Raw genomic sequence first — 26,423 nt, 5'->3', positions numbered from 1 at the left:
TGCCGTTTTCTCCTTCTAATCTTCACTAGCCTCTGTGAAGGAGAAACATTTGCAGCTGGTGGAGAAGGGCGAGGTGGTTAAAAAAGACACATTTTAGAGAACAATGGGTACGCTCTTTCATGTTAAATTTTGCTGTTCACATTACACAGCACATGTGCTTTCGTTACAAGGTTGCATTTTTCCTCTTATATTGAGGGCCTGCCGGTTTGGTGTGAGAGATCACTCACGCAGTGCCAGGCAACAGATTTCGGCTTGCAGGCAGCCATGGTAAGCCACAGTCTTTTGGCTTTTTTAACCTTCTTAACATGTGGGAATGGTTTCAAACAGTAGCGCCCTCATTTCCCATACCAAGCACCCGTTGGGTTGGCCATTTAAAATGGGTTTGCAATGTAAAAGGAGGGGCTGCGGTTCCCGGGTTAACATGCAGCACAAACCCAACTAACCCCCCACCCCCCCACACACCCAATTCTCTGGGATGATCACTTCACCCCTCCCCCCACTGCGTGGCTAACAGCGGAGAACATTTCTGTTCAGCAGAGCAGGAACGGGCACCTCTGAATGTCCCCTTAATAAAATTGCCCCATTTCAACCAGCTGACCGTGAATGATATCACTCTCCTGAGGATAACAAAGAGCGATAAGGAATGGATGTTGTCTGCATGCCAGCAAACACCAGGACCATACGCTGCCATGATTTGTTAGGCAATGATTCAAGACTACGTACTACTGGCCTGGCGTGGTAAAGTGTCCTACCATGGCGGACGGGATAAGGCAGCCCTCCTTTGCAAAGGCTTTGGGAGTACATGAAGGAGAGCTTTCTGGAGATGTCCCTGGAGGATTTCCGCTCCATCCCCATACACGTTAACAGACTTTTCCAGTAGCTGTACTGGCCGCGATTGCCAGGGCAAATTAATCATTAATCATTAAACACGCTTGCTTTTAAACCATGTGTAATATTTACAAAGGTACACTCATCAGAGGTCCCCTGTGTGCCCTCAGGGTCTGGGAGCACACCTTGGGTGAGTTCGGGGGTTACTGGCTCCAGGTTCAGGGTGATAAACATATCCTGGCTGTTGGGGAAACCGGTTTCTCCGCTTCCTTGCTGCTGTGAGCTATCTACATTATCTTCATCCTCCTCTTCCTCGTACCCCGAACCCGCTTCCCTGTTGCGTGATTCTCCATTGATGGAGTCAAAGCACACGGTTGGGGTAGTGGTGGCTGCACCCCCTGGCATGGCATGCAGCTCCGCGTCGAAGCAGCATGTTTGCAGCTCTGCCCCGGACCTTCCGTTTGCCTCTCTGGCTTTGTGGTAGGCTTGCTTTACCTCCTTAATTTTCATGCGGCACTGCTGTGTGTCCCTGTTATGGCCTCTGTCCTTCATGGCCTTGGAGACCTTTGCTAATATTTTGCCATTTCGTTTACTGCTACGGAGTTCAGCTAGCACTGATTCATCTCCCCATAGGGCGAGCAGATCCCGTACCTCCCGTTCGGTCCATGCTGGAGCTCTTTTGTGATCCTGGGACTCCATCACAGTTACCTGTGCTGATGAGCTCTGCGTGGTCACCTGTGCGCTCCACGCTGGGCAAACAGGGCTTTTCCTGTCTACCTGGTCAGTGCATCTGAGTTGAGAGTGCTGTCCAGAGCGGTCACAGTGAAGCACTGTGGGATAGCTCCCGGAGGCCAATAACGTCGAATTCCGTCCACACTACCCCAATTCCAACCCGCTAAGGCCGATTTTATCGCTAATCCCCTCGTCGGAGGTGGAGTAAAGAAACCGGTTTAAAGGGCCCCTTAAGTCGAAAGAAAGGGCTTCATCATGTGAACGTGTCCAGGCTTAATTCGATTTAACGCTGCTAAAGTCGACCTAAACTCGTAGTGTAGACCAGGCCTCAGTGCCCGTATCTAAAGATACGGAGCGGGGGAGGGAAGCTGTTAGTGAAATTCTGAGAGACTCAGAGTTAGGGTAGACCCTTCAAGATTTAATATCCCCTTAGCAGACATGATACATCTCATCTTGATAACCATCATCATGATACAGGAAACCCAATGACTTTCAAAAACACATACCAGTGTCTAGCATTTGACCCTACTTGACAAGATATAAATAAATATGATTGATAAGATTAAAGTGCAGTGGAGCTGAATGTACTCTGAAAGCTGTGTAGGGAATGTTCGTGTACTGGCCAAAATTTGAGAGCAGGGGGAGGGGAGATAAGATGATCTCAGATTTTTTCCATTAAAAATGTCTACAGTTCCCATATATTCCATCTATTTTTCCTCTGAGTAATTACTCAGGCTGGCAGGTGTTTTTCCTCATTTATTTCTGCTTATCTTAAGTTACATGTTTTTAATTCCTGTAATATGTCTCAGCATCTCCTGGGACATAATACAAGATAATGATTTAAACTGTCACTTCAGTCAGAGTTGTAAACAGGAGATATTTAATGGCTGAGTTATGTGATAAGTGGGCTAGATCAGAAGAAATGCTGACTTTCCCCAGACATTTTCTTCTCTTTCCCTACTGCTTTCTGCACATCTCAGACTTTCATCCCTTTCCTACCCCTTTCTTCAAAGAGCATGCTCCATCCTTCTCAAAAGCTTCTTATGTACCACATATGCTCATCCATGTATTATGCAAAATAGTTAAGTGTCCAAAATGACTTTAGAAAGTATTTTGGAGTCCTTATGCTGCAAACAAGGCAATGTTTCCTGGCAAGAACAGCTGAAGAAAGGAATGCTTTCTGTTGCTTCTCTTAGGTGAAATGATCCATAAGACATTAGTAAGGAAATTTTAAAAAGCCCATTGTGTGTTCAAAGCCACAATCTAGGATTCTGTGTGTGGATAAAGAGCAAGAATAAGACTGATTTAATCTTCCTGCTGTTCTTATTGCTCTGCAACATCAGTTAGTTCAAAGCACATTAGGATTTGTTTTTCCTTTCCCTCTGACTTTCCTGGAGGGGTAGGTCTTTCATTCTGTAGGAGGTGTACTCCTTCTGAAAGGCCAAGACTACTAGCATGCATAAAACTAACATTGTGATTACATTCTGCCTACTTGACCCTAATATGTTGGCATTTATTCCTTCCGTCTTCAAACTATTACGAGGTATGGTGCACTGCCAAAAAAACTGCCATATTCCACCTGAGAGGTGGCTGTATTTCAGTGGCTGGTGAAATTATTCCCCTGTGTACATGTCTGGCTATATTCAGGCTAAAAATTCATAACTTTCAGTGGGAGTCATGTGCATGTCTGTAACTGGAATATAGCAGCTAGGTAGTAAAAACATTTTGAGATCCTTTGGGATGAAAGGCATTGTGTAAATGTAAGACTTTATTCTATAGGTATATAACATATTGGTGTTTTTACTCTGAAACACAAAGGCAGTGCTCCCAAGTGATGGGAGTAACTTGGAATCTCTCTTGGACAGTGAAGTCCAATAAATGCGTGCTTTGCTGTTCTCTGCAGGAACTCGCATTACGAGGCTTCATTTGCTATAAATACAGCATGTTATTGCAGGGCTGTATCCTGTTTGGAAGTGACCTCATCGAGCTTCTGTTAGTGGTTAGTGGTCTTCTACCACATGATCTATGAATAATGTGATACTGTATTGCCATTAGAGAAACATCAGCATTGTATTATTGATGCTTCATGTATCCAAACCGCTCTGCTTCATTACTGTTACATGTACTATGTACTGGGTAATAACATGAGAGCGAGAGAACTCAGTGTTTCGAAAACTAAACTCTTTATGAAGAGAAATATTAGCAGAGATGCTGCAACTGCAACTAGTGTTGAAGCCATGTGCAAACAGACTGGCTTCCTGGTATTTCCTTAAAACTCTTTCCTCCTGCATATTGTGCTGCTACTGCCAAGTTCCATACGGGTTGCTACATCTTTCCTTATAATAACTGTTGTATCTTTTGTGAAAGCATTTGCTGACTTGCTGGGGCCAGAGGTTACTAGTACGTAGCTCAGTGTAGGGACATGGTCTTTACCATAAGCCAGTTGCAGCCTGTTAGGCCTTACAGTCTGTCAAGTGTTGGTCCCTGAGCCAGTCTCCCACTTTTTGTTTGTGTTTTTGCAGGTGATCGGGGACTTGCTTCAACCCTGTTGCTGCCTTTATTCTGTTGGATGGTTGTCACGGCCTGGGGGGTGCAATCCAGACCAGTAATTTGTTGTGTCACCACTTGCCCAGCAACCCTGGGTGCCAAGTTACAATGCTTTGCTGCTGTAGCTCCCAGCCTGAGATGCTCCCAGCTAGCCTATAACCATGTAGGTCACAACCTGAGTTACTCTGCTCCACTTCAGGTGCACATGTGCCTTTTGAGCCCTTGATCAGAGATTTTCAGTAGTGTCTGTTTGGCCTGTGCATGCACCCTGTGCCTCCTTGTGCCGGACATCACGACTCTGTATGACTGAACAAGAGACCCTCCCTTAATTCCTTCTCAACCACCTCGGCTGAGATGGAGCCCTGGCATGTCTGCCTTGAACATGCCTGGACTTTTCTATTTTTCTATAGTGGTTAAGATAGCTAGCTTCAAATGCTGCCTCTCCTGCCAAGAGACTATATCTGTGAGCATGGCCACTCAAAGTGGGTCCGTTGCCTGGGGGAGTCCCATATCTCCCAGAAGTGCAGTTTCTGCCTGGCCCTCAAGTCCAGGGCCAGGAAGAATAGAGAGATTAAACTCAGACTGTTGAAGATTAAATGCTTTGGTCAACTTCTGAGTCAGTGACCCTCTCCCCCATCCTTGTACATCTATCTCTGGATAGATCCAATGCTCCTTCAACTTCAGTGCAGTCTTCCCCTAAGAAAAGGAAGACTTTGGATGTTTCAGGAAAGGCTTCCAAAAAGAGAAGTATGGACTGTCACCTTAAGGAGTCAGCTCCAAAAAAGTCCAGGTCGCCGTTGAGATTTACAGTCTCCAAAGCCTCAACCTTTTAACTTGTTACCCTTGAGTTGAAGGACTCCTCTGCTAGTACCGGTGGGGGCGCAAAGTCCTGGAGCTTTAAGTACCCGCAAAAAGGTCGAGCATAAGCATTTGGGACTGATGCTGTTGAGCTCAGCCCTGCTGTCGGTACCTGTGCATTCAGTCCAGCAATCGGTACCTATGCCTTCAGCACCCTTGGCACCAAGCAAGCAATGGTGCCGGATATTGATGATACTATCGGCTTCTGCAACCATGTCCTCAGCTTTTGTGTCAGTACCAATCCTCTTCTTGGTACCATAAGAATTTAGATATACAAAAGACCTCTCAATAATGGATATAATGGAGTCCCCTCTCTTCATGGGTACCAAGCATCTCTCGATACTGAGACCCTGATCTCTTGGGTATGGGGAGCTCAACTCAGTGCCATCATGATTCAGGGTAGATGTATAACTCAGGAAACTAGTCTCTGCATCAATCTGTTGGAGCTCAGGGCTGTCAGGAACACTTGCCTTTATTACTACCTCTCATTCGGGCAAATCAATCAGGGTCATGATGGATAAGCTATCCTGCATGTTCTATATCAACAAGCAGGGAGAAGCAAGATCCCCCTCCCTGTATGCCGAAGTCATGAAACTGTGAAACTGGTGCATAGCTCATCAGATCCAAATTTCAGCAGCTTACCTCCCAGGCATTCAGAACACCACAGCCAATGTCCTCAGCAGGCAATTCTCACAGGACTATGAATGGGAGCTAGACACTCAAATTCTCTACACTATATTCCAAAGATTGGGACTGCCAGAGGTGGAGCTCTTTTCCACCTCCAGGAACAGGAAATGCCCTCTTTTCTGCTCAAAAGGGGGTCTGAGCCACCACTCCTTGGTAGATGTCTTTCCTCCAATGCCTCTGATACTAAGGGTGATCAACAAGATCAGACAGGACAGAGCCAAAGTTATCCTTATAGTGCCAGTCTGGCTAAGACAAGCCTGGTACCCTCACCTGCTTCACCTATTTATTCAACCTTAGCTCAAGCTCCCTATCATTCCCCATCTCCTGTCGTGTGCTTCATCCCAACCTAGTGGTTATCCACCTAAGGGTTCCTTGATGATTCACAGGGTTAGAATCCTCCTGTTCTGCGGAGGTACAACAGGTGTTACTGAATAGTAGAAAGAATCCACAATACTTACCTGAAGTGATTCTTCCACTGATGTTGTCATTGCTGCCTCTTGCCTGATTTGATGCCATTTTCAGTCATCCTGGATTATTTGTTCGATTAGTTCAGTTCAGTTAGTTCAATTAAGGTCCATTTGGCTGCAATATCAGCCTTTCATCCTCCGGCAGAAGGATTCTTCATATATGCTCACCCAGTATTGTCTAGGTTTATTAAGGGTTTGGGGAATCTCTACCTGCAGATTAGATACTGCACCCCAATCTGGGATCTCAATCTGATACTCAATTATTTTATGAGACCTCCATTTAAACCAATGGCAACCTCTTCTCTGCTCTATATGTCTATGAAGATGGCCTTTGTAGTAGCCATAATGTTAGCCCATAGGTTCAGGGAGATTGGAGCCTTGATGGCAGATTCCCCACTTTATGGTATTCTACAAGGACAAGGTCTCTTTATGTCCCCACCCTAAATTACCTAGAGTTTTATTGAAGTTCCACCATAATCAATCCATTAATCTATGAGTGTTTTTTTCCCTCCTAAGCCACATACTTCTCTGCAGGGTTCTGTTTCCATACCCTGGCTGTTTGAAGGCGTTTGCTTTCTACTTAGATGGGACCAAGCAATTTAGATAGTCACCTAGGCTGTTCATCTCCTTTGCAGATAGATCCAAGAGGTCCATGATCTCTGCTCTGAGACTATCAAGATAGATATCTGGGTGTATTATTGCTTGTTACGATACTGCAGGCATTCATTACCTCCAGAGGGTGATAGCACATTTGACCAGATCACAGACAACATCTACGGTGTTACTTGAGAGTGTGCTAGTATCTGAGATGTATGCATTGCCACTACATAGGCTTCAATATATACATTTTCTAAACATTACGCCCTGATCCATGTTGTCGGATCCAATTCAGCAGTTGGTTGTGCAGCTCTATCTTCAGTTCTGGACTCTGTCCCTCCTCCATCTGGAGATACTGCTTGGAAGTCACCTGAAGTGGAGCACCCATAGGGACATGACTCAAAGAAGAAGAAAGGATTACTAACTTTGTGCAGCAACTACAGTTCTTCGAGATGTGTCCTCCTATGGGTGCACCACTACCTGCCATTCCTCCCCTCTGCTCTAGGGAACATTTGGTTAGAGAAGAAAATGAGTGTGGTTCACCCATATACCCTATATAGTCTTGGTGTCCTGTAAGAGGAGGCATAAGGCACATGCACAGGCCAAACGGACACAACTAACTGAAAATCTCCAATCAGGGTCTCAAGATGCAGATGCGCATCTGAAGAAGAGCACCCATAGGAACACACATCTTGAAGAACTGTAGTTACTGCATAAAGTGAGTAATTCCTTCCCTTCAAATGCAGCACTGAATTGGTTTATAGTAAAAATAAAACAAATTTATTAACAATAGGACATAGGATAAGTGATGCCAAGAAAAAGGAATAAAGTTAGAAAGGGTTACAAGCAAATAAAAGGGAAAACATGCATCTAAAAGTCTAAAACTTAACCTAGCAAGGTACAGGCTTTGTTCAAGATAGTTTTGTTCACCAACCTTCCTTCTTTCCAGACATGGCTGACTTTCCCTAAGTCAGGACTTTCCACAGAAATACATGATGCTGGCTTCCCTTGTCTTCGTAGGGGAAAGAACTTCACCTAAGCAGGTTTCTCACCTATATTCAGTTCCCAGAGACTTTAATCCCACCCCCTCTTTGGTGTAGGACCCATCTTTCTCAGCTTGCAAGAGCACTGTTCCTTTGTGTCTGTCTAGTGATGGATGTCAAAGACGGCTTCTGTCTTTGCTTATACCTTGCAAAGTTCATTGACTTTGTTTGATGAGGCAAGATGATCTCATACTGTTTTTCCCTTTCTGTGGGCTTCCCATCCCTCTGTACGTAAATGGAGCTTCCATTGTTTTGATTCCATCATGCTTAATTTACACAGGAGATAGGTAAATAGCTGTGATGTTTAATCCTCTCTGAGAGAGTCCTGCTTTCCCTTTGTTTGGACACAGACTGTAAAGCCTAATATCAATGAGTATCCATAATTCTTTATAAAGTTCTAATATGTACATTTTACTATTCTATTAATCACCAGTGTGACAGAGGTTTTCATAAAACACCTCATGCCCCCACCGCCGAAGACCCAGCACTTCCGTGGTGGGTCCTGGGGCAGAAGGACCCCCCGCCGCTGAATTGCTGCCGAAGACCCGGAGCGGAAGAAGCTCGCCCCCGGAGCGAGTGAAGGACCCCACTCCAGGGGCCCCGAAAAACTCTCGTGGGAGCCCCTGTGGGGCCCGGGGCCTGGGGCAAATTGCCCCACTTGCCCCCCCCGGGCAGCCCTGATGGTTCCAGTTCATATGATCCAGTGGAGAAAGTCTCTTGGTCCCTTTCTCGTAGTCGAAGAACAATGTCACTCCGGCTCACGCCTCCTGGTACTGTCAGTGGCCAGTGATGTGTTTGATGTAGATGTCCCTGGACCATCGGATGGTGTCTGAGAACATGAGGCGCCGCATGAGCCGTGCGTAGCATCGACCGAACCCGCAGGTCCGCGGCACATGCTTGTTGCAGGGTCCCAGGCACCCAAGGTTCCGACGATCAGGGAGTCCATCTGCATCTCATAGCCCTTCGCTCTCAGGGTGTCAGCCAGGTGGGCGTACATTTCCGGCTTACGAGCTCAGGCTTCACAAAATGCCGGGGTCCTGTTCTCAAAGGAGACCATGATGTCGATGAGGATGATCTTTTTCTGGGCCTTGTCGGTGACGACGATGTCAAGTCATAGCTGGCTGTCAGTACTGGGGATGGCGCAGTTCACGGAGATGTCCCCCAGGCATGGTGCGATGGCTTTCACCAGGTGGTTCTAGATGGTGTTGTGGCGCAGCTGCCAGGCTCTGTAGTGGGGTTTGCAGCTGCACAGGACGTGGGGTAGGGTCTCGTTGGAGTAGCCGCACTTCCTGCAACGCTTGTCTCGGTTCCCGTGGCGGACGGTTCCGTTGAGCGGGACGCAGTTGAGCCGGGCACGGTGGATGAACCGCCAGTCGGCGAAATGGGTGAAGCCGCCCCCGGCGAGGAAGTGGTTACTGGCGGCCCATTTGCTGGTTAACTCAAAGGCTTTACCCTGGTCTGGTTTACGCTTCAGGGTTTCCACGTACAGCGAGTGAATGGCAGCCTTCAGGGTCCTCTCCAGCAAGCCCCTAGCGCTCGGGGTGACGATGGTTGTTGTCGTCCGACCTGATCTGCGGCACCCGGACTCCCAGCTCCTGGCACTCCTCATACCACTCCCAGCGGCAGCCGATGCACTTCCTCAGGCGACGTGTGGCATTGCAAGTGTGGGACCACAGTGTATTACATGACTCCTTTTAGATACAGATGATAACCATAGTGAGGTGGGTGTAATGAGCATTTCAGGCCTGACGAGTTGTAGACACAGAGTAGTGAACCACTAATGGGCCTTTGTGTCACAATGTTGTCCCGTTGATGCTCTGTATTGCTCATATACCTTGTTTCTTCTGACTCTCTTACATCAGGCAAGCTGAGGGCAGAAGCTCTATGTTCTCCTGGTCCTGGCCTTGGCCCCACATGTTTAGCTGTCCCGTGGCCTGGGCCCCATGTTGCCAGCTGTCTGCATCTACTCCGCAGTTGTCTTTGATTTTGTCTCCACCACTGTCCTGAGTCTGTAGCTGCCTTGCCTGACCTGTGTCCTACTGCAGCTTGGACTGTTGCCTTGTGCCATTGCTTTATGCGGCTATTTGATGATTGGACCCAAACATGGTCACCTGCGTGTAGTGGCCTTAAGTCGTTGACTCCTTTATAGCAGGCAGTCTGCCTAGCTTAATGGTCTCTTAATTGCCCATCATCCATGCACTGGGCTGAAGCAGACTGTCCCCACAGGAAGCAAAGTCTTGGACTCCTACCTATTCTCAGGCATATCACCTAACTTCTCTGGGCCTGTTTCCCTGTCAGTTAAACTTTTTTTAAAAAGCTTTCCTTAGAGATTTAGCTAACATTTGTAAAGCACTTTGAGATCCTCAAGCAAAAAGTACTAGAAGTGTAAAGTGTGTATTAATTTTAATTATAATTTTGTTTATTTAGTTATTTACTTTATTATATTATATTTATTAAACTTCTATGGTAAGGAAAGGCAACCTGGGGGGGGTCTTTCTTTTCCATATTGGAGAATAGCATTTACAGTATTGCAAAAGAAATGATCTGTTTGTTTTGATGAATGACATGTTCAGTTTTCACACATCCCAGAGTATCCTGAATACAATGCTTGGCTAGCTGTACAGTTTAGAAAAGTAATGGTGCTTCCAAAGGGCATGAGTCAGTGAGTCTCAGCACTGCAGAATGAATGAAGATCCAAAACAAAGCCACGAAGCTTTTTAGTCTCAGTAGACGAAATTGCCTAATATATTTTGATAGGTGGAAATATATTGCTGTCTGGTTATCACATTTAATCAAAGTCCTGGCAAGAGCCGAGGAAACACTTCTAGTCCCTTAGGAGTTTCACTCACCTCCCCAAACATAGGTTTTTCCATGCAACTGGATACAAGTACAGAATGAAGAGTGAGTTCTGCTGATAGTTATATTGAGAACTTAGTTGTTGCCATTACATTTGTTAAATTGCCAAAAATTCATTGGCTTTCTTTAAACTCCTACTTGCATTGCTGTGTTGTCTTATAACCAGGTTAACGGCTCCTTTGTTGGTGCAATGACTTAGCCTAGAATGGCCTTATATTCATACTAATCTCTCAGAAAGACACTGTCAGGTACTTTAAACTGGATATAGAATTATTCACTTGTTCTAAATTGTGGTGTAGTGTTAGGTGGTATAAAATAGGAGCCACACTTTGTTTCAGAGATGGCTGCATTTCTGTAATTCCTGTTTAAGAAAACCAGCATCTAAGCAAATCAAAACACCAATGCTTGTCTGAGCAGTCTGCCTCTGAACGATAGCCACAGAACCAAAACTGTGAGAATATAATCTGTTACAATACACACATAAATAGAAGCATTTTGAACTGAATTGTTATGACACCTACAGGGACCTGATTTGTAGACATACCGAGTATCCCCATTTTCAACTAAAGTCAGTGGGAGCTATGGGTGGGTACTTATCACCTCTGATAGTCAAGCCCATGAGATGCTCAGAAAAGTTTGTCAGTATTTTGACTAGTATATGTGTACCCCTACATTTACAATGGAGTACCAAAGGATTCAGCCATGCAGTTCCCAATATTAATGGGTGTCCTCTGGCTAATCCCCCGTGTACTATTTTGACGAATTTAGGGTTGAGTTTCTGAATCTCTCTTCAGAGTTCTCAGAGGGATTTACATTGAAGCTCGTTCTGTTCACCAGATACAAGATTCATTGCACACACCTATCTGATTCTTTGAATGAACTCAAAAATGCCTTTGTGAGACATGCAAATTTCAGGAGAAATGTGAGGTGTCATATTACTGACAGATGGCTTTCCATCCCTTGAAAAGGAGCTTTGTAGCAGATAATGTACTAATGAATTGCTTTCAGGTTAAGTTTGTAAAAGGAAAGTACCATTAGCAAGCACTCCCATCTGCAATGGCTACTAAGAATCAGGGCTTGTCTATGCTAGGAAATTTACTGAAATTGCTATTATGGATTAATTATTCTGAAATAATTATTTCAGCATAGGCCTCAATGTGGACACTTATTCTGCAATATAAAGGCTCCCCCCACCCCCCTTTTAGCTTAATCTGTAATAAAAGGACACTATATTAATCATTCTAAAATTGCTATTTTGGTTAATTTCCAAGTGTAGAAAAATCCTTAGTCAGTCTGTCTAGATACTTATATGACCCTAATCACCAGAGTATCTGAGTACATCACAGCACCACTGTGAAATATGGAAGTATTAATATAGTGCCCATCTATAAAAAGGGAAATAAGGACAAGCTGGGGAATTACACACTAGTCAGCTTAATTCAGTACCTGAAAAAATAATGGAGCAAATAATTAAGCAATCAATTTGCAAACACCTAGAAGATAAGGTGGGGGGGAGGGATAGCTCAGTGGTTTGAGCATTGGCCTGCTAAACCCAGGGTTGTGAGTTCAATCCTTGAGGGGGCCACTTGGGGATCTGGGGCAAAATCAGTACTTGGTCCTGCTAGTGAAGGCAGGGGGCTGGACTCAATGACCTTTCAAGGTCCCTTCCAGTTCTAGGAGATGGGATATCTCCATTAATTTATTTATTTATAATTTATAATAGGATGATAAGTAACAGTCAGCATAGATTTGTCAAGAACAAATCATGTCAAACCAACCTACTAGCTTTCTTTGACAGGATAACAAGCTTTGAGGATAGGGGAAGCAGTAGACGTGGAATATCTTGACTTTAGTAAGACTTTTGAAACTGTCTTGCATGACTTTCTCATAAACAAACTAGGAAAATACAACAGTAGATTGAGCTACTATAAAGGGGTGGGCAAACTTTTTGACCTGAGGGCCACATCGGGGTTCTGAAACTGTATGGAGGGCCGGGTAGGGAAGGATGTGCCTTCCCAAACAGCCTGGCCCCCACCCCCTATCTGCCCCCTTCCACTTCCCGCCCCCTGACTGGCCCCTCAGAACCCCAACCCATCCAATCCCTCCTGCTTCTTGTCCCCTGACCGTCCCTCCCAGGACCTCCCACCCCTAATCACCCCCCCAGGAGCCCACCCCCTATCCAACCCCCCCTGCTCCCTGTCCCCTGACTGCCCCGACCCCTATCCACATTCCCTCCCCCGACAGGCTCTCCAGGACTCCCACACCTATTCAACCGCCCCCTTCTCCCTATCCCCTTACTGCCCCCAGGACCCGCTGTCCCTTATCCAGTCCCCCCGCTTCCCACCCCCTTGCCGGTCAGAACAGCAGGACTGACAGCCGTGCCACCTGGCCAGAGCCAGCCATGCCGCCGTGCTGCCCAGCAGGAGCTCGCGGCCTCACCACCCAGAATGCTGGCAGCATGACGAGCTGAGGCTACAGGGGAGGGGGGACAGCAGGGGAGGGGCCGGGGGCTAGCCTCCCCAGCCAGGAGCTCAAGGGCCGGGCAGGATGGTCCTGCAGGCTGGATGTGGCCCACGGGCCATAGTCTGCCCACATCTGTACTATAAGGTGGGTGCATAACTGGTTGGAAAACCATTCCCAGAGAGTAGTTATTACTGGTTCACAGTCCAGCTGGAAGGGTATATTGACTGGGGTCACGCAGGAATCAGTTCTGGGTCCAGTTCTGTTCAATATCTTCATCAGTGATTTAGATAATGGCATAGAGAGTACACTTACAAAGTTTGCAGAGATACTACGTGGGGAGGGGTTGCAAGTGCTTTGGATGATAGGATTAAAATTCAAAATGATCTGGACAAACTGGAGAAATGGTCTGAAGTAAATAGGTTCAATAAAGACAAATGCAAAGTACTCTCCTTAGGAAGGAACAATCAGTTGCACACATTCAAAATGGGAAATGACTACATAAGAAGGAGTACTGCAGAAAGGGATCTGGGGGTCATAGTTAAGGCTATGTTCTAGTCACAGGTATTTTTAGTAAAAGTCATGGACAGGTCACGAGCAAAAAAAAAAATTCATGACCCATGATCTGTCCATGACTTTTACTATATGCCCCTAACTAAAACTTGAGCCGGGGGTGCTCTGGGGGAGTGGGCCGGAGGCGCTGCAGATGCTGGGGGAGAGGGAGGTGACAGCACACAGCCCGGGACCCCCGCTGGTGGTGATGGGTGCGGGCAGTGGCACACAGCCCGGGACCCATGCTTGTGGGGGGGTGGTGGTCCGGGACCCCCGCTGTTGCTGGAGAGGGTTGGCGGGGCTGGCAGGCTCCCTACCTGGCTCCGACCAGTAGGTCCCTGCAGCTTCTAGGGGAAGGGGCAGCCAGGGGGGCTCTGCGCGTTGCTCCCACCACAAGTGCTGGCTCCACATCTCCCATTGGCCGGGAACTGCAGCCAGTGGGGGATGCAGGCAGCGCACGGAACTTCCTGGCCCCTCCACCTAGGAGCTGCAGGGATTTGCCAATGGGAGCCGGGGAGCCCCCTTCCCCTGAGGTAAGCACTGCCCTGCTCCCAACCCCCTGCCCCAGCCCTGAGCCTCCTCCCACACACCCAAACTGCTGCTGGCTTAAGGGCTGCCTGGCTTAGGTAGTCCCTGAGCCAGCACCGGCCGCTGCAGAAGTCATGGAAAGTCACGGAATCCATGACTTCCGTGACAGACACGCAGCCTTAGTCATAGTGGATCACAAGCTAAATATGAGTTAACAGTGTAACACTGTTGCAAAAAAAAGCAAACATCATTCTGGGGCTGTAATAGCAGGAGTGTTGTAAGCAAGACACAAGAAGTAATTCTTCCGCTCTACTCTGGGCAGATTAGGCCTCAACTGGAGTATTGTGTACAGTTCTGGGTGCCACATTTCAGGAAAAGTGTAGACAAATTAGAGATAGTCCAGAGAAGACCTATGAGGGAAGATTGCAAAAATTGGATTTATTTAGTCTGGAGAAGAGAAGACTGAGGGGAGAGAGGGTAACAGTTTTCAAGTACATAAGAGGTTGTTACAAGGAGGGAGAAAAATCATTCCCCTTAACCTCTGAGGATAGGAGAAGAAGCAATGGGCTTAATTTACAGCAAGAACGGTTTAGGTTGGACATTAGGAAAAACTTCCTGTCAGGATGATTAAGCATTGGAACAAATTGCCTAGGGAGGTTGTGGAATCTCCATCATTGGGGATTTTTAAGAACAGGTTAGACAAACACCTGTCAAGGATGGTCTAGATCACTGCTCTACAGCCAAAATGCTTCTGAAATAAATGTAGTCAAACTTTACTAATTCTGGGTCACTGAGAACGAAAATGATGCTTAAAATTGTTGATTGGCTCTAGTTTTCAAGATATGCTATTGGGCAGTATATACGACCCTTGACTTGGGAATGGCGGAGGATAAGTGAGTTATAAAGGGAAGGGATCTCAATTTAAACCAGAAATGACTAAAATACATCTTTGACTGGATCTATGAATAAATCTATGACTTGGTTTGGACAATACTTGTTTTTTAGGCAAAACAATGAATGATCAAAACAATGAACAATCTGAAGCTGGTATTGCATCATATATTATATGAATTGCATTATGTTATTCCTAGAAGTCATGGATGATGCAATCATAACGAAGCTTACATCACTCTGCTGAACAAATTGCCCTATATCAGCTCTAGAAATCATACAGTGTCGTGCTCTCTTATTTGTCAGTGTTTGATTTTGCAAAGGGACACATTTCTGTTTAGCCAAAGTGAGCAGAGATGCCTCGTACTTGAGTGAACAGTGCAGATAACTTCTGCTGTGTTTGTGGTGAAGTGACTTTTGCATCACAAAAGTGCAGTATAACCACTATGGTTAAGAAAGCCTATCACCTTTATTTTGGCTGCAAAATTGGAGATCAGGACAAGAGGTGGGCCCCACACATATGCTGCAACACTTGTGCAACAAATCTTTGCCAGTGGTTGAACAGGAAAAGGAAATCTATCCCTTTTGCAGTGCCAATGATTTGGAGAGCGCCAACAGATCATACCAGCAATTGTTATTTCTGCATGGTGCCTCCAGTTGGGAAAGGTGTGTCAAAGAAGAAAAAGTGGACTGTGCATTATCCAAACATTCCATCAGCTATACGCCCAGTACCCAATGGAGAAGGACTGCCGGTTCCTGATGCACCAGAATCATTCTCACTTGAGTCAGACGAGGAAGAGGATGAAACTTCTGGTCCTGAACCATCAATGTCACAGGACCCACATTTTCTCCCATCCTCCTCCTCTGAACCACACCTCATAATACAAGGTGAACTGAATGACCTGGTCAGGGATTTGGAACTACCCAAGAGTAAGGCAGAGCTGTTGGGCTCCAGACTACAGCAGTGGAATCTCCTGGCAGGTGATGTTAGGGTTTCCATGTTTCGTGACCGTCAAAAGGATCTTGTCCCATTCTTCTTCTGGAAGATGATCTTGTAGCCTGCAACAACATCGATGGTGTGATGGCAGCCCTCAACATCGTTCACAATCCAGATGAGTGGAGACTGTTCATTGATTCATCGAAGACGAGTCTTAAAGCTGTTTTACTGCATAATGGCAATGTTTTGCCATCAATTCCAGTTGATCATGCAGTCCATCTGAAGGAAACCTATGACAACATAAAACAACTTTTGAGGTGCATAAACTATGACCAACATCAGTGGCAGCTTTGTGGCGATTTGAAGGTTGTTGCCCTCTTGCTTGGTCTGCAGACTGGATACACAAAGTACTGCTGTTTTCTCTGCGAATGGGATAGTCATGCAAGAGATTCCCACTACATCAAGAAAGATTGGCCACTCCGACAGTCATTGGAGCCTGGGAGGAACAGTGTTCAGCATCCACCACTTGTTGAATCAAGGAAGATTTTGTTACCATCCTTACACATCAAGCTGGGTCTGATGAAGAACTTTGTCAAAGCCATTGACAAAACACAAGCAGCTTTCAAGTACCTCCGTGGAAAATTTCCAAGGTTAAGTGAAGCTAAGATAAAGGAAGGTGTCTTTGTTGGTCCTCAGATTCGTGAACTTCTTTGAGATGATGCATTTGACCATGCAGTGCGTGGCAAGGAAAAGACGGCACGGAAAGCCTTCCAGTTAGTGGCAATAAATTTTCTCGGAAACAACAAGGCAGACAACTACAGGTTGTTGGTGGAAAACTTCCTCAAGGCATACAAAAGCCTTGGTTGCAACATGTCACTAAAGATACATTTTTTGAACTCTCATCTAGATTTTTTTCCACCGAACTGCGGAGCAGTTAGTGACGAGCACGGCAAGCGATTTCACCAGGACATTGCAACAATGGAGAAACGCTATCAGGGCAAATGGAGCCCATCAATGCTTGCAGACTATTGCTGGACAGTGACAAGAGATGCTCCATTTAATGAGTACAAGAGACGAGCCAAGAAGCGCCGAGTAGACACTGAATAGGACTAAACTATGTACATAATAGTTTTTGCCTTTTGTTTCATAATAAATTTTATTTATATAACCCTTTTGCTGATTTTTAAAGTGTTACATAAACAGGACAGGTGAAATATTATCATGTAAAGCAACCATAAACACATGAAAAGACCTAGGTTTACAATTTATGATTAAAACTCTACTATCTACACAATATACATAGACATAAAATGTAAAAACTTAAATGTTTAGAAACAGTAGCCAATCAGTTGTTTTAATTGTCATATTTGAATTCAGCACATCAAAATACATAATAAATAGCACATTTTATCGCTGAAGCAGACGACTTCTCAAAAATTGTAGACCAGTGTAATTAGTCCTGCCATGGATGCAGGGGACTGGAGTAGATGACTACTCTTGGTCCCTTCCAATCTTACGATTCTATGATGTTTGCAGCTATCTAGACTTAGCACACTTGCCCACAGACAAGTGCATGAGCATGGGTCCCTTACTTAAATCATGGGAGTCACACAGTGCAGCTCTTTCCGGGCTTGACCGCATCTCAAAGGTTCTCAGACAATGCCCCCTTTTCTGACAGTACCTGGGACCTGTGTGCCTCACTCTGACTGAATTTTGCACAGTACAGCACACACAAGTCCTGGTTCCCCAGTGCCTTTCACTTTGAGCAGTTACTCACATCTATTCAAAGTGAATGTAAAACTGCACTGAATCAGAATGGTAGAGGTTACACACAATCTGCACAGGTGTAAATGACTGCATGAAGTGCAAGGCCCTGGAGAATCAAGCCCAAAAGGTGCATAATAGCACTGCCTTTCCCTGTACTCTATGCAGCTTTTCATAGGGCTGGTGCAATTGCATTCTACTCCTCTACTGCCTAGTACACAAAGGACAGCATGATTGGGACAGTATTGTACTTGTTGCTTTATATATGTTTCCTGATAGAATTGTTATTTTCCCTCTCAACCATCCTACCTTCCTCTTTTTCACTGGGGTCAGGGAGACCTCTGGATAGAGGGTATAAATTCTCTTGTTAAGTTAGGAAATGACAACTCTAAATCTAGAGAGCAGAGTCCCATCACCACTAGCCTGTTGTCACATCTGCACCATCCAAGTACCATCCCTTCGGCTCATCCCTTTTTCCCTTTTGGTTGGAAATGAGCACAGCTGTTAAAAATGAAAACACGTGAGTCAGAATCTCAGCCTTGCAACAATTACAGTTCTTACTTCTTCTAGCCAAATCCATCTAAAATACAAGCAGCACAGTCTGGCCCCCTTGTGGTCAAAATGATTAATTTTTATACTAAAAAAAGCTTGTAGGTCTGACACATGCTTAATTTTTCAGCCAACAAAATAGAATTAATTGTATGAAATGTATTGTTACCCTAAAGTTTTAATATCTTGGTGTGTCAGCTGTGACAACAATTTTTATAAGCCAAGGTTGTGGAAACAGAGAAATGGTAGGAATGCTGACTGGGACAGTGTTAAAGTTCATGTAGTTAGTTGCAGTCGTGATTAGTGAATTATATAGAGGCTAGCACAGGTCTGGGGAAACCTGGGGTCTATTACCATTTCTGATACTAACCCTCTGTATGACCTTGGCCATGTTGCTTGACCTTTCATGGCTCGGTTGTGCTAGGCACTACCCAGACTAAGGGTACGGCCAGACTACCCGCCGAATCAGTGGGTAGTAATTGATCTATCGGGGATCGATATATCGTGTCTCGTCTAGACGTGATATATCGATCCCCAAATGTGCTCCCATTGAGTCCGGAACTCCACCAGGGCGAGCGGCGGTAGTGGAGTCGACGGGGGAGCTGCGGCTTTCAGTCCCGCGCTGTGAGGACCCGAGGTAAGTCAAAATAAGATACGCAACTTCAGCTACTGGAATAGCGTAGTTGAAGTCGACGTATCTTACATCGACTCCCCCCCGCAGTGTAGACCAGCCCTAATTGTAAAATAGGGATAATACTTCTCTACTATCTCTCAGTGGTATTGTGAGGCTTTACTAATTAGAGCCAAAGCATGCAGAACTTACCCATCTGCAACTCCTGTTACTTTCAGTGAATGGTTTGAATGAATAAAGTCTGTGGAATTGGGCCATTAGTGCTCAATCCTCTGCCCCAGTTCTGGTACATGGCAAGGGCTACCCTTAAGGGACAGCGAAGGAGTCCCTCTGCTGCAGGGGAACCATTAGGTTGTACAATGTTGGCACAGCTGGTTCTATACTCTCTGCTCCCCATCTTGGTGTAGGGGACAGAGAGCTGGCATTTCAGATGTGGGCACAGAGCAGCATGCCCCACCAGATTTACTAATGATGATGTAATTTAGAGTAGCTTAGGGCTGTTCTTCATTATGCCAGCGACTGTTTCAGGCTGTATATGACTCAGGTTCACAGATGTGGAAAGGTGGCTTAAACACTTTCCCCACACCTTATCCTCAGCTTTGCTGAGTGTAAACTTAACAGTTATAGATTCATAGATTCATAGATTCTAGGACTGGAAGGGACCTCGAGAGGTCATCGAGTCCAGTCCCCTGCCCACATGGCAGGACCAAATACTGTCTAGACCATCCCTGATAGACATTTATCTAACCTACTCTTAAATATCTCCAGTGATGGAGATTCCACAACCTCCCTAGGCAATTTATTCCAGTGTTTAACCACCCTGACAGTTAGGAACTTTTTCCTAATGTCCAACCTAGACCTCCCTTGCTGCAGTTTAAACCCATTGCTTCTTGTTCTATCCTTAGAGGCTAAGGTGAACAAGTTTTCTCCCTCCTCCTTATGACACCCTTTTAAATACCTGAAAACTGCTATCATGTCCCCTCTCAGTCTTCTCTTTTCCAAACTAAACAAACCCAATTCTTTCAGCCTTCCTTCATAGGTCATGTTCTCAAGACCTTTAATCATTCTTGTTGCTCTTCTCTGGACCCTTTCCAATTTCTTCACATCTTTTTTAAAATGCGGTGCCCAGAACTGGACACAATACTCCTTTTAAGTCCTTTCCAGAGCAGTGTAGAGCGGAAGGATGACTTCTCGTGTCTTGCTCACAACACACCTATTAATACATCCCAGAATCATGTTTGCTTTTTTTGCAACCGCATCACACTGTTGACTCATATTTAGTTTGTGGTCCACTATAACCCCTAGATCCCTTTCTGCCATACTCCTTCCTAGACAGTCTCTTCCCATTCTGTATGTGTGAAACTGATTTTTCCTTCCTAAGTGGAGCACTTTGCATTTGTCTTTGTTAAACCTCATCCTGTTTAACTCAGACCATTTCTCCAATTTGTCCAGATCATTTTGAATTATGACCCTATCCTCCAAAGCAGTTGCAATCCCTCCCAGTTTGGTATCATCCGCAAACTTAATAAGCGTACTTTCTATGCCAATATCTAAGTCGTTGATGAAGATATTGAACAGCGCCGGTCCCAAAACAGACCCCTGCGGTACCCCACTCATTACGCCTTTCCAGCAGGATTGGGAACCATTAATAACAACTCTCTGAGTACGGTTATCCAGCCAGTTATGCACCCACCTTATAGTAGCCCCATCTAAATTGTATTTGCCTAGTTTATCGATAAGAATATCATGCGAGACTGTATCAAATGCCTTACTAAAGTCTAGGTATACCACATCCACAGCTTCTCCCTTATCCACAAGGCTCGTTATCCTATCAAAGAAAGCTATCAGATTGGTTTGACATGATTTGTTCTTCACAAATCCATGCTGGCTGTTCCCTATCACCTTACCACCTTCCAAGTGTTTGCAGATGATTTCCTTAATTACTTGCTCCATTATCTTCCCTGGCACAGAAGTTAAACTAACTGGTCTGTAGTTTCCTGAGTTGTTTTTATTTCCCTTTTTATAGATGGGCACTATATTTGCCCTTTTCCAGTCTTCTGGAATCTCTCCTGTCTCCCATGATTTTCCAAAGATAATAGCTAGAGGCTCAGATACCTCCTCTATTAGCTCCTTGAGTATTCTAGGATGCATTTCATCAGGCGCTGGTGACTTGCAGGCATCTAACTTTTCTAAGTGATTTTTAACTTGTTCTTTTTTTATTTTATCCGCTAAACCTACCCCCTTCCCATTAGCATTCACTATGTTAGGCATTCCTTCAGACTTCTCGGTGAAGACCGAAACAAAGAAGTCATTAAGCATCTCTGCCATTTCCAAGTTTCCTGTTACTGTTTCTCCCTCTTCACTAAGCAGTGGGCCTACCCTGTCTTTGGTCTTCCTCTTGCTTCTAATATATTGATAAAAAGTCTTCTTGTTTCCCTTTATTCCCGTAGCTAGTTTGAGCTCATTTGGTGCCTTTGCCTTTCTAATCTTGCCCCTGCATTCCTGTGTTGTTTGCCTATATTCAGCCTTTGTAATCTGTCCTAGTTTCCATTTTTTATATGACTCCTTTTTATTTTTTAGATCATGCAAGATCTCGTGGTTAAGCCAAGGTGGTCTTCTGCCACATTTTCTATCTTTCCTAACCAGCGGAATAGCTTGCTTTTGGGCCCTTAATAGTGTCCCTTTGAAAAACTGCCAACTCTCCTCAGTTGTTTTTCCCCTCAGTCTTGATTCCCATGGGACCTTACCTATTAGCTCTCTGAGCTTACCAAAATCTGCCTTCCTGAAATCCATTGTCTCTATTTTGCTGTTCTCCCTTCTACCCTTCCTTAGAATTGCAAACTCTATGATTTCATGATCACTTTCACCCAGGCTGCCTTCTACTTTCAAATTCTCAACGAGTTCCTCCCTATTTGTTAAAATCAAGTCTAGAACAGCTTCCCCCCTAGTAGCTTTTTCAACCTTCTGAAATAAAAAGTTGTCTGCAATGCAGTCCAATAATTTGTTGGATAGTCTGTGCCCCGCTGTGTTATTTTCTCAACATATATCCAGATAGTTGAAGTCCCCCATCACCACCAAATCTTGGGCTTTGGATGATTTTGTTAGTTGCTTAAAAAAAGCCTCATCCACCTCTTCCACCTGGTTAGGTGGCCTGTAGTAGACTCCTAGCATGATATCTCCCTTGTTTTTTACCCCTTTTAGCCTAACCCAGAGACTCTCAACACTTACGTCTCCTATGTCCATCTCTACCTCAGTCCAAGTATGTACATTTTTAATATATAAGGCAACACCTCCTCCCTTTTTCCCCTGTCTATCCTTCCTGAGCAAGCTGTACCCATCCACACCAACATTCCAATCATGTGTATTATCCCATCAAGTTTCAGTGATGCCAACAATGTCATAGTTGTATTTATTTATTAGCACTTCCAGTTCTTCCTGCTTATTCCCCATACTTCTCGCATTTGTATATAGGCATCTAAGATACTGGTTTGATCTTTCCTCCCAGTTTTGTCCTGACCCTCCTTTCTCTCTGCCAATATAGCCCACACTCCCTCTCATTTCCGACCCATCTCCCCGGTCTCCATGTTCCCCACTTACCTGTGGGCTTTGCTCACCTGTCCCCATCGAACCTAGTTTAAAGCCCTCCTTACTAGGTTAGCCAGTCTGTGTCCAAATAGGGTCTTTCCCCTCCTCGAAAAGTGAACGCCATCTCTGCCTAGCAGTCCTTCCTCGAATAGCATCCCGTGGTCTAGGAAGCCAAAGCCCTCCTGGCGACACCATCTTCGCAGCCAGGCATTCACCTCCATGATGCATCTGTCTCTGCCCGGGCCCCTACCTTTGACAGGAAGAATTGAAGAGAATACCACCTGTGCTCCAAACTCCTTCACCCGTACTCCCAGAGCCCTGTAGTCACTCTTGATCCGCTCAGTGTCACACCGCGCAGTATCATTTGTGCCCACATGGATGAGTAGCATGGGGTAGTAGTCAGAGGGCTGGATAATCCTCGACAATGCCTCCGTAACGTCTCGGATACGGGCTCCGGGCAGGCAGCATACCTCCCGAGATGAAATGTCAGGGCGACAGATGGGCGCCTCTGTCCCCCTCAGCAGAGAGTCTCCGACCACCACTACCCTACGTTTCCTATTCGCAGTGGTGGCAGCAGACCTCCCAGCCTTAAGGGTACGAGGCTTCTCCTCCTTTACTGTTGAAAAGGTCTTTGCTCTTCCATAGTGGCTTTGATACAAGATCTCAAAGTATTATTGTTTATAATGCAGTAATGGCAAGATTCATGGTCCGGTTGTGCTAGGCACAGTGCACACATGACTGTATATTACTATAAGGGGATTGCCAACCCCAGATGGTTCAGAGTTCATGTTTAGTTTAGATTGGCATCCAAAAACTTAGCTGTCTGTCTGAACCTCATTGTCTGTGTAGTGATCCGTGGCCGTCCCTCCCTGTCAGTCTCGGAAGGAGGCCATGCCCCCTCACAACAGTGTGCAAAACAGGGCTAGAAATAGCGTGAGAACAGTCTCGTCATAGCAGATCAGCACTTTCATTCTCCAACCTGGGATGAAAATGAGGAGAAGTAATGGGAAATGTTAACCAAATGTTTTCAACACTCAAAAATAATCCCATTCCAGTTCTGGGCAGTCTTCTCCAAACTGGTTAGGTTATTCCCATGATTAAGATGCACCAACAGGGGAAAAGAGCTTTCTCTCCTGGAATGGCCTCAACCCAGAGATACACTTCAGGGTCTATAAGGACCTTTGCTGAGAATCTACTGATTTTGGGGACCCTTTGTGTGTCATAGCTTAACTCTGGTTTCATTTTTAAAAAATCCTTAGGTTGTCTCTATTTCTCTTTTTCCAAGCTCATTTGTATGAGCTATGTGGTCTACCATTGGTGCATGTGCAGAGCCCCCACTAATCCATAGAAGTTTCCTACACAGATGAAAAGCAGCATACAGACAAGACTCATGTATTCATTTCCTGGCCTTCCTCATAAAACTCATTTATAAATATTGTCTTAAAAAAAAAAACATGAGCAAAACTAATTTCAGTGGAATAAACATTCTTCCCCTTCCTCTTATTCACGTCTCTTGTCCCCCACCCCTATGTGCACATTAGGATTAGAACTATTTATGCTGAAAGTATCCTGTCTTGAAAAGCGGGAACTAAGTAATGCAGCTTCATAATCTCCTCAAGATGGTAATCCTCACAGAAGTGGTACTTATCCATTGAGAAGGCCACAGCTCTTCTGGTTCTCAAAGAATCTTGGCAAAGTGCTGTCTTAGGCCCAGACCCCTATCCAAGCACACAGCTCAAGCAGTTGGACTTACTATGGGATTTCTCCAGGGCTAGAGAAGGTGTAATGTTTCCCATAGGTCCTGGAGAAAATACATCCACTAAATGGCTGCTACTCCAGTGAGAGAGCTGCACTATTTGTATCTCCCATGTGAAGGGAACAGCCAATAGGCCTAAGTAACTGATGTATTTGTAACCCTCTGCCCCTCTGAGTTGGCAGCAACAAGAGCCGGGTTCAGTATCTAGGGGTTCCGTTTCAATAACGCAATGCAAAACCGGCTCGAGCCCCCAGCCAGTGACCTGGGACAATTACATACCACCCCCCCTGGGTGCCTCTAAGAGGCAATACTTTTCCTCTCGCAAGCACGGAGTCTGAGTGTAGCAAAAGCCTTTTAATAAAGGAGGGAAACAATGCGGCATTATGTTGGGGAAACACCACAAACAGGTTTCATAACACAAACCATGAGCAAAAAACTCACCTCCAAGTAAGTTTGGCAGTGTCCTTTTCCCCTTAGGGTTTTAAGTCCAATTACCCCAAAGTCCAACAACCCCAAAGTTTCTGTCCCTGGTCAGTGCCGCTCCAGAGTTCAAAAGTTTATCTGCAGAGTTTTACACACACATCCCCAGCCTGGGCGGAAATGGGGGGGGGGGGCACACGGGATGCTAAGGGGCACCTTACGTGGTCTGAGGCTGACTGCTCCACCTTTCCGTGGAGTTCTGCTGCAGCCTTTACCACGAATGGCTTCACTCTACCAGCTGTGCTGCGCCACGCTGCTCCACTCCGCTCCTCCAGCTGTCCCCGCAAACTGCTCAGCTCTGCCAGCCGCTCCACTCCACCAGCCGTCCCATGAACTGCTCCAGCTGCCCCTGCAAATGGCTCAGCTCCGCTCTGCGCTGCTCGCGGTTCCATGGGCCACTCCAACCGTCCCACAAACTGCTCGGCTCTGCCAGCTGCTTAGCAATATATCTTCAGGCTCCCCCACTGGTTAACACAGCACTCAGTGATCTCAGCTCAGCAATTTTAGCAATTGCAGCTTGTAGTAGGGGAGCCCCAGTGCTGGTGCACCATTGGCCCAAAGTGAATTCAGTTCAGCAACTTCTAGCTAGACTCCTAATGGAAGCAAACTTAGCTCTGCTATTCAACAGTGGAGAGAGGGGGTAGTGCAATTGGTGTTCCAGGCCCTCAAAAGGGGCCCATACCATCAGCTACACATACCTGTCCCCAACCTCTCAATTCACGGGGTTTTGTAACCCATGCCCCTTGTCTAGCGAGTGCTACTTAATTACTGGTGACTCCCTCTGTCATACAACAGTTTCACTGGCCTTGATTCACAGAATCAGCGTAACAACACTTTATTCTTCCTGCCCCAATAACAGAGAAACTGGGGATCCCACACCAGCCAAAGTAACCACTTTCAGTTGTTGTTGTCCCAGGCTAGGCGGGTGGGTGTGCCTGTGCAAACAAGATCAGCCTCTGAAGTTCTTTTCCACCCTTGCCATAATTCACCACCAGATGTCAGGGTAGAGCTTATCCTGACTCTGCTTACATATTCATGACAGAACAGTCCATTGCAGCTATCTTGAAAGTGGTTTGTGGGATTGGACAGAGAGCAGAGAAAATAGCATGTGATGTAACTTGCACTCTGTGACTGATCATCTACAGTTTACAAAGAGCAAATACTCCAAACCAGTGGTTCTCAACCTTGTCCATACCACAGCCCCCTTTTGTGCACTAGAACCTCCCCAGGACTCCTTCTCATGTAGCAACAGATGGAGGCTAGTGTGGCCATGAACTGCAGGTCTAAGCAATAGTGGCAATGGATAGTTACCTGACAGGATATGTCTGTATAAAGTGTTCAGCAAATAATCTTGAATAATAGACTAGTCCTATAAAAATAGTCTTTGCAGGTAAAACATGAAAAAAGGAGATCTCCTTTCTTCGTTATGATACATATAGAAAAAATTATCTTTACAAACTCCTAACTACTCTGCCTAGGATAAAAAGTATGTTAAAGTTAGCACGTGTTAGCTAGTATAATGAAGAGTGTAATGTAAGCAGGCAAGAGCTAATATGTGCCAACACACTTAAAAAGTCTAGTGTAGACAAGGCATACTGCTCTCAAAACATGTTAAGATGGTTGTTAGTCTTAACACGCATGAATAGCTTGTGTACACTAGACTTTTTAAGTGTGT

The 26,423-nt window shown here is 45.5% G+C and overlaps 1 protein-coding gene across 1 annotated transcript in view; it reads left to right on the top strand.

Moving 5' to 3' along the window:
• NIBAN1 (niban apoptosis regulator 1) overlaps positions 1 to 26,423 on the top strand; it is a 128,409-nt gene that overhangs the window by 71,449 nt on the left and 30,537 nt on the right. The gene's annotated exons all lie outside the window — the stretch shown is intronic.

Source organism: Malaclemys terrapin, chromosome 8, assembly GCF_027887155.1.
Source record: "Malaclemys terrapin pileata isolate rMalTer1 chromosome 8, rMalTer1.hap1, whole genome shotgun sequence".
NCBI lineage: Eukaryota > Metazoa > Chordata > Testudines > Emydidae > Malaclemys > Malaclemys terrapin.
This window is presented reverse-complemented; position numbering and strand designations above follow the sequence as displayed.